The 17,500-nt window shown below is 45.7% G+C and overlaps 1 protein-coding gene across 3 annotated transcripts in view; it reads left to right on the forward strand.

Annotated features, from left to right (window-relative positions):
* The window catches only part of oxr1b (oxidation resistance 1b), a 96,227-nt gene that overhangs the window by 19,241 nt on the left and 59,486 nt on the right, over positions 1-17,500 (forward strand). The window lies entirely within an intron of this gene.

Consider the following 17,500-nt stretch of genomic DNA (forward strand, 5'->3'; position numbering starts at 1 on the left):
CACACATCCTTGTTTGGGATGTATGCCATGGAGCTGTATGATGAGTTCCACTGTCATTCAGTGACTAGCCTTAAACTACAGTATTACTCCCCCCCACACACACACACACACACGCTCTCTTATATTCGTAGCGGCTGACGGGAATGTTCCACTACCACAACACAGAGGTTCATGGGAAAGGCTTCTGGAATCTGGATCTAGTTCCTCAGGTCATTCCATAGAACCCTCACACACTTTGTTGATATGTATGATATGGAGCAATTGCATGGGATTAGTTCCACTGTCATTCACTTCCTTGTATAACAGGGGGCGTGTCTTACAGGGTTAAACCATTGCCCCCCACCCGTTCCCTGCTACACGCAATTACCACAACACAACACACAGGTTTATGGCATCACTACCACAACACAAATGTTTAGGGATCTTGTTCTTTTACAGTAGAACTCCCATCTTGTTGAACCCTCACGCACATCATTTATGATAGATGTATGCTATGCCATTCTATGTGATTAGTTTCGCTGTCATTGAGTGCCAAGCCTTAAACTATGAGGCCTGCCTACCTCCCACCCGTTGTCCTCTGCTTGCAGCGGCTGTCCACTGGATGGGATGGGTAGTGTCATTATCACAGCACAACACACAGGTGTATGACACCACTGTCATAACACAAAGCTTTATGTATCTTGTTCTTGCGGTAGCCTACTTGATGTACGTAGAGCGTTCAGATTTTAGGAGAACCCACATAGCATCAAACATTATTACACTGTTATTGCTTTGGCTTTTTGTTTCAGTAATGGTGATTAACTACTATATGTAGTCGCATAGGCAAGTCCCTGTGTGTGATCTTGAATCTTTGATTGCCTTGGTCATGTGCAATTTCTATCATATTGTGTTGTGGTTTTAGAAAGAGTAGAACTCTGTTGTCAATTATGGAACATGGGAAATTGGGCAATTTTAAGGTGCCGTTTTCATGGCTTAAAAATTGGAAATACACAAGTTAACAGCTAACAGCTAACATAATTCCATAATTTGGTTAGCAACAGTATTATCACTTTTATGGTTAGTTGCATTTGCTGTCCTCTAGATTTCTAGCAATAGGCTATTGCCGGACAAACTATTAATGGAAAATCTATCAATATTAATGAATTAAGAAAATATTCTTTGTAAGTATAAAAGGGGGTCCACTCCCTGCTGAAAAGCTAGGGGAACCAACCACTGCATCAACTGAACAAAACATGACTCCTTCCCACTGTAACTGCTGAGAGCATGTGGGCAATACTATATTTACCCATGTTCCCTACAGGCTGTGGGGGAAAGTGTGAGTTTGTCGCTTCCCGTGAGAGGAAGTTGGCACATTGGCAGGGAGGAAGTGTTTTCCGCCGATAAAGCCATCAGCCAAGCCCTATTGTTACTGTGGAGAAAAAAAACCCTCAGAAACACTGCAGTCAGTAGAGCTGTGTTGTGGACACTTACTCTTAAATCCCTTTTAATTTGATCTATTTTTAAGTACCTGAGGCTGAATAGAAAGCATTTGTGTTTGTTTACTGTTAGGATATGGTTTTAGATGTACATCAGGTCTGGCATTGTGATTATAGCCAGGTCCAAGAATCCACCCAGCCAAACTCTTGAGTCTGGCACTAGTAGCGTCTTTGATTCAATCTATTTCAGCATCTGAATATGTCTGTATAAAGCTATTTGTGGTACACGTCTTTGTCATTCCATGTTAATATACAGTACTGTAGCCTATGTTGTATGTAACTGATGTAAGACTTTAGTAGGTGATTCTGATGTTCTGTTTTGAGCTTGTTTTTTTTTTCTTTCAAAGCACATCCAGATCAAAGGGATCAGTTCAGTCAACTTCAGTGAAGTGTAAATAGACTATGCTGGTGTCAAAGTAAAAACTAAAAGTAAATTAATGTGCAACAGTAGCACGTGATATTACATAGCTGTTACACTGTTTACCCCACTGTACCTAATGAGATAGCTAGACTGTGTTGTTATTGAAAAACACTAAAAGCCTAACAAGCACCCACCACAAACTTTGATCCAACCCAGCGCAGAGTTAGCTGATTGTAAGACAAGCACAGAGGTCTACTGGTCACTCAGATAAGTAACCTGTGTTGGAAGGACACTGTGTTTATTATTTTTACGTTTACTTCTACTTTTGACACCTCTGAACACCACCCTGAAGGATTTAGTAGAAGCACAGTCATAGTAGTGGAGCTACACCTGTCCTCTCAAGCACAAGACACTTACAGTCTGCGGCCTAAACAGTATATGTAATATTTCAATTTCAATGGATCATCTCATTTTCAAGGGGGTCCAACAATACATGATATGCCCTTTTTTGAAAAATAACATAAAATACATAATACATAATAAAGTGGTTCTTAACTGGAATAGTCTTAGGACTCACGCTTTTCCATGGTCCTTATGTTGTGAGTGACCCAATATTTTCAAATAATTATCAAAAATATATCCATTCATTTGATTGTATGCATCAGCATTTGTATTTTATGGTTACATACAACATATCAACTAGTGGAGAGGAATATTAACCATGTTTCACTCTCTCTTTCACTCTAACATCACAGTCATTCAATACTGCATCTTCTTTGTTTCTATTTTGTGACTGGCTATAAAAGGGGAAAGCATCAATACATTTTTTTTATGCCACAGCTCTGCGACCCACCCAAAACCCCTCCACGACCCACTTTTGGGTCCTGACCCACCAGTTAAGAAATACTGGTTTAATATAAAACATTTGGTAACACTTTATTTTAGGGACACATCTATTAGCACTAATACATAAAATATTAATTCATGTGTAAGTAACGTGTAAGGCATGTACTAAGCAAAATAAGACAGTTGTTAAGCATGTATTCACAAATGTCTTGTTCATGCACAATAAGGGATTTATTACCAATATAACCTTAGTAAGGACCTAGTAGACCTAGATTTCTATTCATGTGTAAGCAGTAAGGGCCAGAATACAATGTGTATAAGCTCCTGGTACACTGTGTGAACAAACCCTGAACAGTGTGAAAACAGATGTGGAATAAGGGTCCCTATTCTAAAGTGATGCATTGCTCAGCCCAGATGGCTTAGGACCCCCGCACATTTCCATATAACTTGACTGATGCTTGTTTCTGTCAAAGGACAGAGATGATTTGTTTTACTGTACAGGCTGTCGGTGTAATAGAGGATGAATGGTTGAGGGGAGAGGCTTCATATCGTTATGGTCATCCCAAGGGCAGGGAATTTAACAGACCATTTAATATGGCAGTTTTGTTGCATGGCAGTTTTGTAGCATGGCATCATGTGCGTCTTGCCTTCAAGACTTGGGAAACCCCAATGATTTGTCTCAGATCACTTTACATTACATTATTACATTACGTTTCATTATATTACACTTGGCTGACACTTTTTTTTATCCAAAGCGACTTTCAGTTATGTACAGGGTATTGGTTACAGTCCCTGGAGCAATGTGGGGTTAGGTGCCTTGCTCGATGGGACTTCAGCTATGGATGGAGGAGGTATGGGTGGATTTTGAACCTGCAACCCTCTGATCTGAAGACCACCCCTCCACCACCATTAGGCCACTGCTGCCTCCTTTAGTCAAGGTCAAGTTTGTAACCTGAATTCTTGTTCCTGATGTCCAGTGGGGTGCGTGGGTGACAAAGACGACAGGTTACAGTTGACAAATAAACTTCTTTTTATTAACCCAAACAGCGAGGCAACTGACAGGCGACTCAGCGCGAGTCCCCAACTCAGGGTGTCCCCATAAACAGTCCGGCGGGGGAACACATCACCAGGAACCAAAAATCATCCATAACATAACAAAACTCATCCATAACAATTCGCCATAAAATAATCAATAAGATAGTTTCACATGCATAACCCATATTAAATAAAATACCCAATAATGGCCATAAGGCACAACATACAATTAACAGTTTACAGTCGTCCCCTGCTTAAAATAGAAATGTCCTCATTTCATAGCATACACCAAACAGAGCAGAACAGAACTGGACAACCATAACAGGAAGAGGGAAAACAAAACAAAAGGTAAGTATACAAACACAAGGCAGGAATACCTTAATCCTGGCACCCATGCCTATCAGGTGGTTCAATAAAACAAACAACAACAACACCACCAAAAAAAAAGAAAAAAAGATAAAAATAGCAAGTATGCCTTAAGCACTAGACCCATACCTATCGGGTGGTCGTACTAGACGGCCACTACGGGTGGTTACAGGAGGCGGCAACCGCCTAGGTGAGATCGCAGAATCAGTGTCCACATCCACAACAGGTAACGGGTCAGAACAAAAATGAACCTGAGGACCCCCTTCAGTATCAGTAATAGGCACTGGCCTCTGAACCTGTGGTGTGGTGCAGAGACCGACTGAGTCTGTGGAGCAGTGTGTGGTGTGATGCGGTGTGGTGCAGAGACCGACTGAGTCTGTGGAGCAGGGTGTGGTGTGATGCGGTGTGGTGCAGAAACCGTGGGCCGATAGGGTAGAGCCCCCGACAGTGCTGTGAGGGTTGACTGATTAGGAGCAGGTACTAGGTTACCACCATCTGCCTCTGGAGATTCTGCATTATGAGATGACCCATCTGACAACCTTCCCTTATAGACCTTCAGCCTATTGTGATGCACCACCCATTTCCTGGATTCTGGTTTCGTTGGATCAGTGATCTCGTAAGTCACACCAATACTATCCCCCTTATCAAATCGTTTCAGTATGACAAATGGCCCCTTCCATCTAGCCGCTAACTTGTTCATCCGTTGTGCTGGGTCATCTAATAACACATAGTCCCCCACCTCATGAGGGTGAAACACCACCTGTTTATCATACTGCCGCTTCTGTTGGAGTTTAGCAGCAGCCGACCTCTGGGCAGCTTCCCTAAGGGCGAGAGAAAGACGGGAGGTAACATCTTTGACATACGCTGCAGGTGTACCTGGGGTAGCAGATGTGGCTGTAGGACGCCAGTTTACTGCAAGGTGTAAAGGTAGATGTGGCTCCCTACCATGGGCCAAGAAAAAGGGAGAAAATCCTGTACTACAATGGACACTGCTATTGTATGCCAGTTCTACCTGAGGTAAGTACTGAACCCATTCCCCCCCTGTCTGTGACAAATATTTGGCTAGTTGGTCCTTGAGGGTTCTATTAAAGCGTTCCACCATACCATCAGACTGAGCGTGGTAAGGGGATGTACAGGTTTTCTCAATCTTGAGTAATACACAAAGCTCTTTCATTAAATCAGATTCAAATTGTCGCCCCTGGTCTGTGTGAATGGATTCCGGAATGCCGTGATGCCTAATGTACTCCTCAAAAATACACTGTGCTACAGTAGTGGCACGCTGATCTTTCATAGGATACACATTGACATAACGGGTGAAATAATCCATGAGGACCAGGACATACCGGTAACCCCCTGCCGTAACAGGGAGTTCAGTTATATCTGCGGCAACTTTCTGAAATGGCCGGCCGGCCTGAATGGGTTGCAAAGGTGCTTTCTCATGTGGTGTGGGGGAGGCACGCTGCTGGCATGGCAGACATTCACTACAGTACTTATATATATCGCGTGACATATACGGCCAGTAACAAATTTCCTTTGCTTTCTCAAGAGCACGCTCGGCACCCAAATGCCCACTAAAACCGTCACCATGAAGAGCATTTAAAACAGTAGGCACCAGTTGTTCAGGTAATACAACCTGGTGAGTTACAGTAGCATAGGGGTTTGATTTGGAAGCCCGACACAGAATACCATGTTGGACACTTAGTTTCTGGAATTCATGCCAAAGCTTTCGCACTACCGGAGACGTTCCTTTTAACACTCTCATGGGGGGTCGGCCCCTACCCCTCTCTGTCCAAGATAAGACCATTTGTAGTGACTCATCCGCCTGCTGCTGTCTCCGTATTTCATCTAGGTTGATTGAGAAGGAGGGAGAAATATTAGGAGCAATCAGTGCCTCCTCCCCTGTCCTACCAGCTGATGTAGCTGTTACCCTAGAGTTGGTGGAGGTCGAGACACACTGCACTGCTTTAGTATCCCTCTCTGTGCTACGTCGTCTGGACATACCATCTGCATTCCCGTGTTGTCTACCCTCACGATGACGAATGGTGTAGTCAAACACATCTAGTTCAAGGATCCAACGCGCACGCCTACCAGTAGGGTCATTATCCACCTGAGCTTTAGTGAGGCTAAGCAGGGGCTTGTGATCTGTGATGATTGTAAACGGGGACCCTGCCAGAAAATGTTTGAAATGTCTCACTGACCATATAATGGCCCAGAGTTCGCGGTCATAGGTGGACCATTTCTGCTGTGCTGCCGTGAGCGTATGACTTGCGTACGCAATGACGTGCTCTTTACCATTTTTCACTTGGGCTAAAACCGATCCAATACAGGACAGAGACGCATCTGTGTAAAGCAAGAATGGCAGAGAAAAGTTCGGGTGAGCTACTATTGGCGGACTAGTGAGCGCATGCTTCAATGACTGAAAGGCGTCCTCACACTCGGATGTCCAACTAAACAAAGCCCCCTTCTGAGTGAGGGCATTCAAGGGTGAGGCGAGAACGGAAAAATTTCTCACGAAGCGACGGTAGTAAGAGCATAGCCCGACAAAAGCTCTCACCTCCGTAGTGTTTCTGGGCGTTGGCCAGTCGCGAACCTTATCAAGGTTTTTGGCATCGGGTTGAAGGCCCTGGCTAGAAACCACATGTCCTAGAAAGGTGACCTGACTGCAAGCGAAATGGCACTTAGTTGATTTCAGCTTAAGGCCAGCGGATTTGAATCGCCTAAAAACCTCCTTGAGGCTTTTCAGATGCTCTGAAAAGGTGCGGCTGAACACCAAAACATCGTCAAGATATATCAAACACGCTTTCCAGTGAAGACCACGTAGTACCAATTCCATTAATCTCTGGAAAGTTGGGGGTGCGTTGGTTAAACCCATCGGCATGACTTTAAATTGGTATAGGGCACTGCCTGTGGTAAAAGCAGTTTTCTCTTTGTCCTGTGGGTCTAAAGCCACTTGCCAATATCCACTAGACAGGTCCATGGTACTAAACCAACATGACCCCGAAAGACTGTCTAACGCATCCGCTGGACGTGGCAATGGATAAGAATCTTTAACGGTCACAGCATTTAATTTTCGGAAATCAATACAGAACCGGTAACTACCGTCTCGTTTCTTTACGAGTACGACGGGCGAAGACCATGGACTACAACTCTCCTCAATGATGTTCTCGTCCAACAAAGTTTGAACCTGGCGGTCTATTTCATCACGCAAGCGAGGGGATGTTCTGTAAGCTCTCTGTTTAATTGGCTCCGCGTTCCCTGTCCGGATACTGTGCTGAACTTTATCTGTCCTCCCAAAATCCCTGTCATGTGCACTGAATATGTCACTATACTTAAGAATTAAATTCTCTAATTCTTGTCTCTGTTCGGCATCAAGCGCTGCTTGGCTAAGATCCACTTTAGGGAATGTCGCTGCCTGGGCCTGTACATTGGCTACAGTAGTTTCAACTAATGAGAACTCTTCCCCCGATTGGTTTGCAACTGAATGAAATTCCCCTAGTTGTTTATCGCCTGGCACATGGCAATCTTCCGAGGTGGGGTTCATGACTCGAATGCAAGCCACTCCCCTTCTTACTGTGGTCAATGTACGGGCCACCAACAGACTAGGCATGTGTTGTGAATCAGGTTCTAAGATACCAGTGTAATTGGGACTGTGTTCAAGGCCACTTGGATTAGACTGAATCTTAATCAAGACATTCATCTGACTTAGAGCAGGGATGGTCACAGGTGCCAGCATTACAGCACTGCACTTTAACGGTGCTATCTGAGTGCTACAAAGCAGTGGAACAGGCCTGTCCCAGAGCTTCAACTGATTTGTGGTTAGGTCGATTACGGCATGGTGTTTCTGCAAAAAGTCCCAACCCAGAATCAGTGGTTGTGTGGCATTTCGAACTACCTGTACATCATGACTGAAACACTCGTCACCGATCCTGATTGAAATGGAGAGTGTGCCTAATGTATCCAAACAATCCCCTGTCACAGACTTTGCAAGAACATATGATTTCTGAATTGGCCTCCTCTGTAAGGCTGGGATGGCCATTCTCATAGCTTCACTAATTAGTGAGATTTCAGAACCGGTATCAATAAACCCCCTAACAGCAATGTCTTCAACAACAGTAAACACATATGACATAGGGGTTACATGTACATTATCTGACTGCAGAAAGTGTGGGGTCATACAGTCCTGAACAGCAGATACTCGACCCATAGTACCTGCTAGCGGCCGTTTCCCTGGTAGATGGTGTCCTCGTCGCCAAAGCTCACGTGCTGACCTCTCTCTCTGGACGGGGGGCGATAGGAGTACCGGCTTGGTGATCGCCGCTCATCTCTCCCCATCGTGGATGACGCGTGTGGAGGACGGTGCTCCCACCGGCCTGGATAGCTGGGCGCTGGGCTGGAGTTGCGCCGGTAACCGGGGCTGGGGCGCCGATACTGGTCCTGGCCGCTCGATGATCTAGGAGCCCGGGATGGTGAAGCAGGTGAGTAGCCACGGCCCCGTCGGCCTGGCGAAGATCCGTGGCGGGCGTAATACCCCCCCTCATGGGATGAGTGATGAGACCGGTATGCAGAGTGGCGATCTGGAGACGACGATGGCGAACGCCAGGATCTCTCTCTCTCTCTCGAAGGCCTCTGCCACGCTCCGTCACGCTCGGCCCGTCCTCTGTAGTCATGGTCCGTCCTTCGCTGCAGCCGATCCACCTCCAGTCGAAGTGCACGCACATCAGCTGACAGCTCCTGAACAGCAGCTGCCAACTCAGGTGCTGCACTGTGCGGCGCGGCATCATGCTGAGTTGACACCATGGCAGAAACTGTCTCCGTTGATGTGGCAGCCACCGGGAGGGTAAGTGACTGAGGGCCAGCTGGGGCCGAGAGCTTCAAAGCTTCCTGAGCCCTCTCCCACTTGCCGGCAATGACCAATGCTTCCTCCAGCGTAGTGGCCCCATGCTCATGACATTTTGCCTGAAGAGTGAGATCTAAGCCAGCCACGAACCGTCTGAATCGCTCCATCGCAATGGCTGGCGCGCCATAATCTGGAAACGCCTCGAGCACTAGCCTGGTGATTTCAGCAGCAAACACTTCTAAGGGCTCTTTAACCAACCGTTGTCTGGCATTGACGAACGTTTGAAAATGTAACAAAAATTGTTTCCTTCCAAAAACCTCATTCAGCTTCGCAATACTTTTGTCATAATCATCCTTCTCTTCCTCAGCCAAAGATAGCCAATATGCCAACGCATCCCCACTCAGCCGAGTAGGCAGTATAGTGGCAAGATCCTGTTGTTGGTAATCGGAGCAGGCTTTCACGGACAGTTCGAGTCGCGACTTCCAAAGCGAAAAACTGTCCTTATCCTTGCCATCACCGTGGAAACACGGCGGCAGCTCGACTTTATAATGAACTATTCTTCTCACCGTAAGGTCACGGTCGGCAGCCAGTGCTTGGCCAGAGCTAATAGCAGGGGCATTAGCGTTAGCGCGAGACGCCGCCGCCTGAGGGACAGGACGATCAACTGTGCTCACGACCGGGTTATCTTCACCCTCTGACATTTTCGAGAAAAAAAAATAACGAGCAGGAAAACACGTACTACATTAAAAAAAAATCAGAAGAAGATGACCAACTCACAGTCCAACACTAGCAAGCTAGTTATAGATGCAGTCGAGCAACAGTCCAACACTAGCAAGCTAGTTCCATCCAATTCGCGCCAAAGAGTCGCATTTCCAGCCGCTAGCTGCCGTTTACCTCGGTTTGGTCCAGAAGTTGCCACAGGGTAAACGTGATGATCACACACAAAAACACCGCTGCCACCAGTCTGTAACCTGAATTCTTGTTCCTGATGTCCAGTGGGGTGCGTGGGTGACAAAGACGACAGGTTACAGTTGACAAATAAACTTCTTTTTATTAACCCAAACAGCGAGGCAACTGACAGGCGACTCAGCGCGAGTCCCCAACTCAGGGTGTCCCCATAAACAGTCCGGCGGGGGAACACATCACCAGGAACCAAAAATCATCCATAACATAACAAAACTCATCCATAACAATTCGCCATAAAATAATCAATAAGATAGTTTCACATGCATAACCCAGATTAAATAAAATACCCAATAATGGCCATAAGGCACAACATACAATTAACAGTTTACAAGTTTATTTATATACCACAATTCATACACCATCAGCTCAATGTGCTTCACAGAAATAACATAAAAAACCATGAAAACACAGAAGATATAACAAGAATATAGTGTAGGGTAAACAGCTGTTGGCAAGAGGTAGTACAGCCACAGGGGGCCCTCGTTACGGTTGCCCACTCTTCCCAAGGACAGGGCACTTAGTATGATCTATTAACAGTCTACTCCACCCCCCCACCCGAAGACCCAAGGGTCCCTGAGCAGAAGGCAGGGCCACTGACCAGCCCAGGACAAAGTCATCTGAAAGAGCCCCTCACCCAAAACGCGCAATCTAATACTGTAGTGCCCCCTCTCTCCCTGGGCCAGGGACAAGTAACCTTTTTGTCCCCCTACCTGCAGAAGGAGGTCACCTGGAAAGACTTCATGTGTGCAAATTGTTAGGCAAAAACCTGCCAGCTGTTTAAGAAGACAGTTGAATCTCTTCTCATCTCCCAGTGTGTGTGTTTAGGAACCAAGAGGAGTTAACCCATTAAGACATGGACCCTGACATAGATTAGCTGTTACCAGAATGGCAATGACCAAGTCGTAATATATTACTAAAGGCAAAGGCCCTGTGCACTGTCATAGTGGTGTAGTACTAAGTGTTCACCTAGTCATCTGCTTTGGTGTATACTGTCTGCTAGTTCGTGCAGTTCTGTGTTTCTTGTTTGTTTTTGTTTTTGTTTTTGTTTTTGTTTTTGTTTTTGTTTGGTTTGTCTGTTTCTCTCTATAATGCCTGTCTGTGTCTCATGTTTGGTGCCAGCGTTTGTACTGCAAAAACAATTGCCACATGGGGACAATAAAGTTATACTACTTCTACTAATAATACTATATGGTATGAAGTTTTCTCAGTGACGATCTCACTGGTGGAGCGGCATGCATTAAAGGGCTACAATGAGAGCTAGGCGAACATGATGTGTTATCAGTGGTGTAGGCTACTTTTTTCAATCAATTTTAAGTTGGGTATACTGAAATCCCTGAAATTTAGAAGTGGGTATACTCCGTATACCTGCGTTCTACGTAGACTACACCACTGTGTGTTATCATCTCCTGCTCAGAATTTTTTGTTTTTTTGGGCTTTTATACCTTCATTTGAGACAGGACAGTGACTATGGTGACAGGAAAGCAGTGGGAGAGACAGATTGGCGAGGATCAGGAAATTACCTCGTGCCAGAAGCGCACTCGGGTCCCCGGCGTAACAGCATGGTGCCCAAGCCGTTTGATCTATGGCCAAGACCATTTACTACAGCACAACAGCATTTGATGTTTAGTTTAGTTGAGTAGAGTGACAAGGTGTGAGTTTGTGTTGGTGTTTGTGTTACAAGAACCAGCAAGTTATACAGCAGACATATTTTCAGCCATTATTTCTTCAAGCCAGGCGTGACCTTTCGGCATCCATTATCGATTCATTTGTGTATTAATCAATGTCTGTGTGTGTTGAAACACTGGAGTTTCCTTGCGGTTTTCCTCTGTGGAGTCTCCCCTTCTTACACTACTAGGCATTCATCTATCTGTCTTCCGTTAATCAGTCTTCCTCCTGCTTGGAGCATGGCTTCACAATAGCATCCAGGCAGCGGGGTAAGATTACTGCTCTCAAGGCAGGAGGGCCTGTTGCCATACCTCATCATTAAGGGGGGGGGTTCTGGGCCGCTGACAAAGGGGGGACTACCAGGTCACTTGTCTTGGGCCCAGGGCCCACAGTACGGTTCCCATTGCGTTGTTGTATGTACTGGGGGGAGGGACTTTTGAGTTGATTTGTCTCGGGCCTGAAATAAGCAGTCAGCGGCCTTGGTGGGGGTATTGAAGCCATGTGACGCGGCGCATCTTGTTAAATAATTCATGATTGGCTGTCGGGTTGGTAACCGATACCCAATGAGAGTCATTGATTTGGCCTGGTAGCGGATCAGGTGGATGTGTGATCCTGTGATCCGAGACTGCACACACACACGCACATACACACACACACGCACACACACACACACACACACACACACACACACACACACACACACACACACACACACACACACACACACACACACGACTGGGATGACTCGCCGCGGGATTGTATTGGATGGCCAGCCAGCCACTCCCACCAGCCAGTCAATGAAGTGTCGACTGATGTGGAGTATGCATTTCCTGATGTGGAGTATGCATTTCCTGTTTAGGATGACCAGTGGTGCGTTCCAATATGCAACCTTGCGTCCTCCACTTGTGCTTGTGGCCTCGTACCAGGAAGTAATACGTCATGATGACATCACTGACAACAGCATTATATTTCAATATCTTGCAAAAGCTCAATTGTAAAGTCATTTTCTCATTTGCAATTGGGATGGTGAATGAAAAACAGTCCCCCAACAATTGTTGTGGCTAGGCTGACCGCTGGGAAAGTTTATTGTTTTCTCCACGGAGGCGGGGCTAGGAGGGGGGGCGAGGCCAGAAGCACAAGTGGAGGATGGGAGTGTGCATATTGGAATGCACACTTTGTGTGTTTTGGACAGAGCCATAATGGTAAATAGTATTTATTTATATAGCGCCTTTCCACTCCTTCTAGCACTCAAAAGCGCTTTACATTGTATGCCTTACATTCACCCATTTTACACACCGGTGGCAGTGGCTGCCACTCAGGGTATCATCCTGCCACCAGGAGTAACTTGGGGTTAAGTATCTTGCCCAAGGACACATCGATGGGGTCAGGCAGAGTGGGGCTCGAACCTGCAACCTTCTGCTTGCCGTACGGCTCCCCACCACCGCCCCATAATGCACCCTGCTCCACCAGTAGCTCGCCGTAATAGCCATTGAAAAGCTGAAAACTACCATAGCACTAGACTACTACAATGACATAACACTGGGCCTTTAGTAATGCACTATGACTTGGTCATTGCCATTCTGGGGTGCATTTCTCGAAATTCTCGAAGTTGCTTACTACATTAGCTACTTTGTTGTTCCCATTGCATCTTCCCATTGGCAACTACAGAAGTTGCTAACAGGCTAACAATTTCTTTTTTGAGAAATGCACCCCTGGTAAGTAGAAGTGGAAGTACTGTTACATATGTAATCAGGGCCACTGACAGCCTTTGCCTGGCCTAGAACAAAGTCATCTGAAAGGGCCCCCACAATCAAATACGTATATGTAATGAATACCCAATTTTGGGCCCCGTCTCTCCCTGGGCCCGGGACAACTGACCCCTTTGTCCCCCTCTGTCAGCTTCCCTGGATGTAATTGCTACACCAGTAGTATGATACTATGTGAAAGCCCATTGGGAAACTCCAACTCCAACTCCCATTGTCATTGTGACACAGCACTCCACAGCACACAAGTGAACACTGCACACTGCACACAACGAAATTGCATTTTATGCCTCACCCGTGCAAGGGGGCAGCCCTCAGTGGCGCCCCATGGGGAGCAGTGCGGTGGGACGGTACCATGCTCAGGGTACCTCAGTCATGGAGGAGGATGAGGGAGAGCTTTAGTTGATTACTCCCCCCACCAACCTGGCCGGTCGGGAGTCGAACCGGCAATCTCTGGGATGCAAGTCTGACGCCCTAACCGCTCACCCATGACTGCTCTGAGTAGTAGTTGCATCCCATGTAATATCATACTACTAGTGTTTAATCACATATGTAAGAGTACTTCTACTTCTACTGTATGCAACTCTGCAATATACTAATAGTGTTGTTACAGATATGGAACAGCACTTGTAGTTTACTCTACTTTATCCATCTCTGATGTTGGTGGGGAGGGGGTGCGTTTGCTGGTAGCCAGGTGATTTGAGGAGAAGGTTGAAGAGTTTTCCCATCTCTCTATATTTATTTTCGATATCTGCTTTATGACTCTACCTCTCTTCCTCTCACGCTCTCTGTCTGCCTGTCTCTTTGTTTGTGCGTCTGTGTCTGTGTCTGTGTCTGTGTCTGTGTCTGTGTGTATGTGTTGCTCTCTGTCTGTCTGTCTGAGCCTTTGTCTGTCTGCCTGTCTGTGTGTGTGTCCGTGTGTGTATTGTGTCCAGCAAAACCTTTAAATGATAAAATCTCTTGGCATAGTGTCTGTGTCGCTGTCTGTCTGTCTGTCTGTCTGTCTGTCTGTCTGTCTGTCTGTCTGTCTGTCTGTCTGTCTGTCTGTCTGTCTGTCTGTCTCTCTCTGTCTCTGTCTCTCTCTCTCTCTCTCTCTCTCTCTCTCTCTCTCTAAATCAGAGTGGATTTGTAGATATGTGTGTTAGTTGCTCCTCCTGCTGTTTCCAGTATGGCCACTGGGTGGAGAAGTGGTGTTTAGTCCTGGCGTGTGTGCAGGCCGGCCCAGGGGGGCAAGAGGGTCAGTTGTCCCAGGCCCAGGGTGAATGACTATTACAGTGTTCCGCTGGTGGAACGGCGTGCATTATGGGGCTACAGACATATTTGGAGTACTACTGTGTACTGAGTATTTGCTGTGTTGTGAATGGGAACTTCAATACACATGTTTGAAATCCATATTAGGAAAGGCTAGAGTGCACCCACCTTGGGTGTTCTAGAAGGCCTAGTTCTAGAATTAGTTTCCGAGAAGGTACACTAATTTGGGGCAATTGTAATCCATCCATATCTACCGTACGTTGTGTGGGACTAGCAATGTTCAAATATTCAGAGTGGTCTTGAGACTGGAGCATCACATGACCCCTGAGCCAGTAGGATTAGGAACACTGCGTGTCAATAGGTTGAAAAGGTCGGTCACTGTGCCTCATTCGCTGTACAGTGAGGTATTCTGAATGAGATAGTCGACTGAATGTAAATAATGGAAAGCAATATAATATGTAGTGGTCAAAGCTGACCTACTTAGCTAATTGGGTCAACACAACTAAACAGCATGATGTTGACTTGAACTATACCTAAGTCTCTATACTATATGGTCACCCTTTTTAATAAGCGCTATGTCTTCACATTATTATCTTGTAAGGAAGATGGATCTATAGCTAACTGCTGGATTCTCTCCCCACCATATGATTCGGGTTTATTCATTAGATAATGCATAATAGCCACCACTTCACAAACGAATTTGTTTATTTTATTTTATTTTTTTAATATATATATAAATCAGTATATTTGGTCTGTTTCCCTGAGTATATGAGTTTTACAAATGATTTAAAACCGACTTTTAATGATGAAGTGTTTATTTATTCAGAAAATAGTGGTTTGAAAAAATTATTAAGTTATAACAGAAAGTGGAGATACAAGGGTTCTGAAGGTCAGTGTCAATATGTAGTTTTTGTCTTTTTTAAGGCTTTTTAGGCCTTTATTGTGACATGACAATTACAGAGGGACAGGAAATAACAGAGAGAGAGAGAGAGAGAGACGGGGAAGGTTTCGCAAATGACACGGAATCGAACCCGTGTCACCGGTGTAGTAACCCAGTACTATACGGTCAGGCCACGGTCAGTGACGATATGTAGTTGACAGGAACCTTTCCTGGAAACCTCATTCCATGCTCCTCTACCACTTCCCTGTGGCATTTGTGTGATCATATGATTGATTATAGAACATAAGGTGTGTGTGTGTGTGTGTGTGTGTGTGTGTGTGTGTGTGTGTGTGTGTGTGTGTGTGTGTGTGTGTGTGTGTGTGTGTGTGTGTGTGTGTGTGTGTGTGTGTTTGTATGTGTGTGTATGGGTGTGTGTGCGTGCATGTCCGTGTGCGTGTGCGTGCTGGTGTGTATGCGCACGCATGTGTGTGTGTGCCCGCATGTCTGTGTGTGTGTGTATGTGTGCATCCGTGCATTTGTGTGTGTGTGTTTCAATTCAGTAACATTTCTCATATGAGAAGTTGAATGTCACATATCCATGAAAGTGTGTGTGTGTGTGCGCGTGCGCATGCGCGCGTGCGTGCGTGCGTGTGTGTGCGTGTGTGTGTGTGTAACCTGACATTTAGAAATTCTACTTGAGACCTCAGTGTTATGTGTGTTAAGCAAACAGATCTTCCACAGGTGTCTCTATACTGTCTGTCTGTATGTCTTTGTTTGTTTTGTCTGCCTGTCTGCCCCCCCCCTCTCTCTCTCTCTATCTCTCTCTCTCTCTCTCTCTCTTTCTCTCTCTCTATCTCTCTCTCTCTCTCTCTCTCTTTCTCTCTTTCTCTCTCTCGTGTGTGTGTGTCTTTCTGTCTGTCTGTTTGTCTTACATTAATCTCATACTGTCTTACATTACATTGCAGTACATTGCATTACATTGCAACTTTGTATCAAAGACATAGTCATAGCATACACAACACCTGTACTTGTGTGTCTGTCTGTCTCTCTCTCTGTCTCTGTCTCTGTCTCTGTCTCTGTCTCTGTCTCTGTTTCTCTCTCTCTCTTTCTCTCTCTCTCTCTCTCTCTCTCTCTCTCTCTCTCTCTCTCTCTCTCTCTCTCTCTCTCTCTCTCTCTCTCTCTCTCTCTCTCTTTCTCTTTCTCTAATGTGACTACAGTACATAACAAAATGTATGTTGGTTTTTGTTCAGTAGAACGTTCAGATTTGGCTTGTGAAGCGCCTCATTCGTCCTAGTCATTTTAGTCGACTAGGACTAGTTGTTAACCCCCCCTGGGAAACTACGTACAGTAGACACTTGACGGGGGGCGCTGTGGCGCAGCGCGCTAAGCCCCCCACATTTGGGCTCACAAACCCACGGGGACCCAGGTTCGAGTCCGGCCTTAGTCATTTCCCGATCCTCCCCCGTCTCTCTGTCCCACTCGCTTCCTGTCTCCATCTCACACTGTCCTGTCAAATAAAGGCATAAAAGCCCTTAAAAAACAATTAAAAAAACATTCTTTTTTAAAAACAGTAGACACTTGACAGCACTTGACTACTTCAATGTAGCGGTCGGTATGTTGGCTTTTACCAAGTAAATAGTTCTGTCCCAGGGCCTCTGGAGTGTAGGATTGCTAATGGGACTGCATGGGGATTTGGTCTTAATGGTTTTTAGGGTGTGTCCATGCGTCTTCAGGATCCTTCCTTAAACCAGCCACGGGGCACTGCTTGCAGTCAGTTTTTGGGCATAGAAATCAATTGAATTTGGTCGGATTTAGTGCTTCCAGGAGGGTTTTGACAATTGTTTGGACTAGAAATCATCAGCCTCATCTGGCACCCTGCTTGCAGTGGCTTGCAGATGGTAATGTTATACCACAGAGCATGGGTGTGTAATTTTAGGTGTGGATGTGTGGGGACATGCCCATACCACTTTTGAGATAAACCTACGTAACTTGTCCCCACCCCTTTATTACCAATATAATGCAAAAACAGCATACCCGGACAATTTGCCAGTTGAA

This window comes from Engraulis encrasicolus, chromosome 20, assembly GCF_034702125.1.
Source record: "Engraulis encrasicolus isolate BLACKSEA-1 chromosome 20, IST_EnEncr_1.0, whole genome shotgun sequence".
NCBI classification, from domain to species: Eukaryota; Metazoa; Chordata; class Actinopteri; order Clupeiformes; family Engraulidae; genus Engraulis; species Engraulis encrasicolus.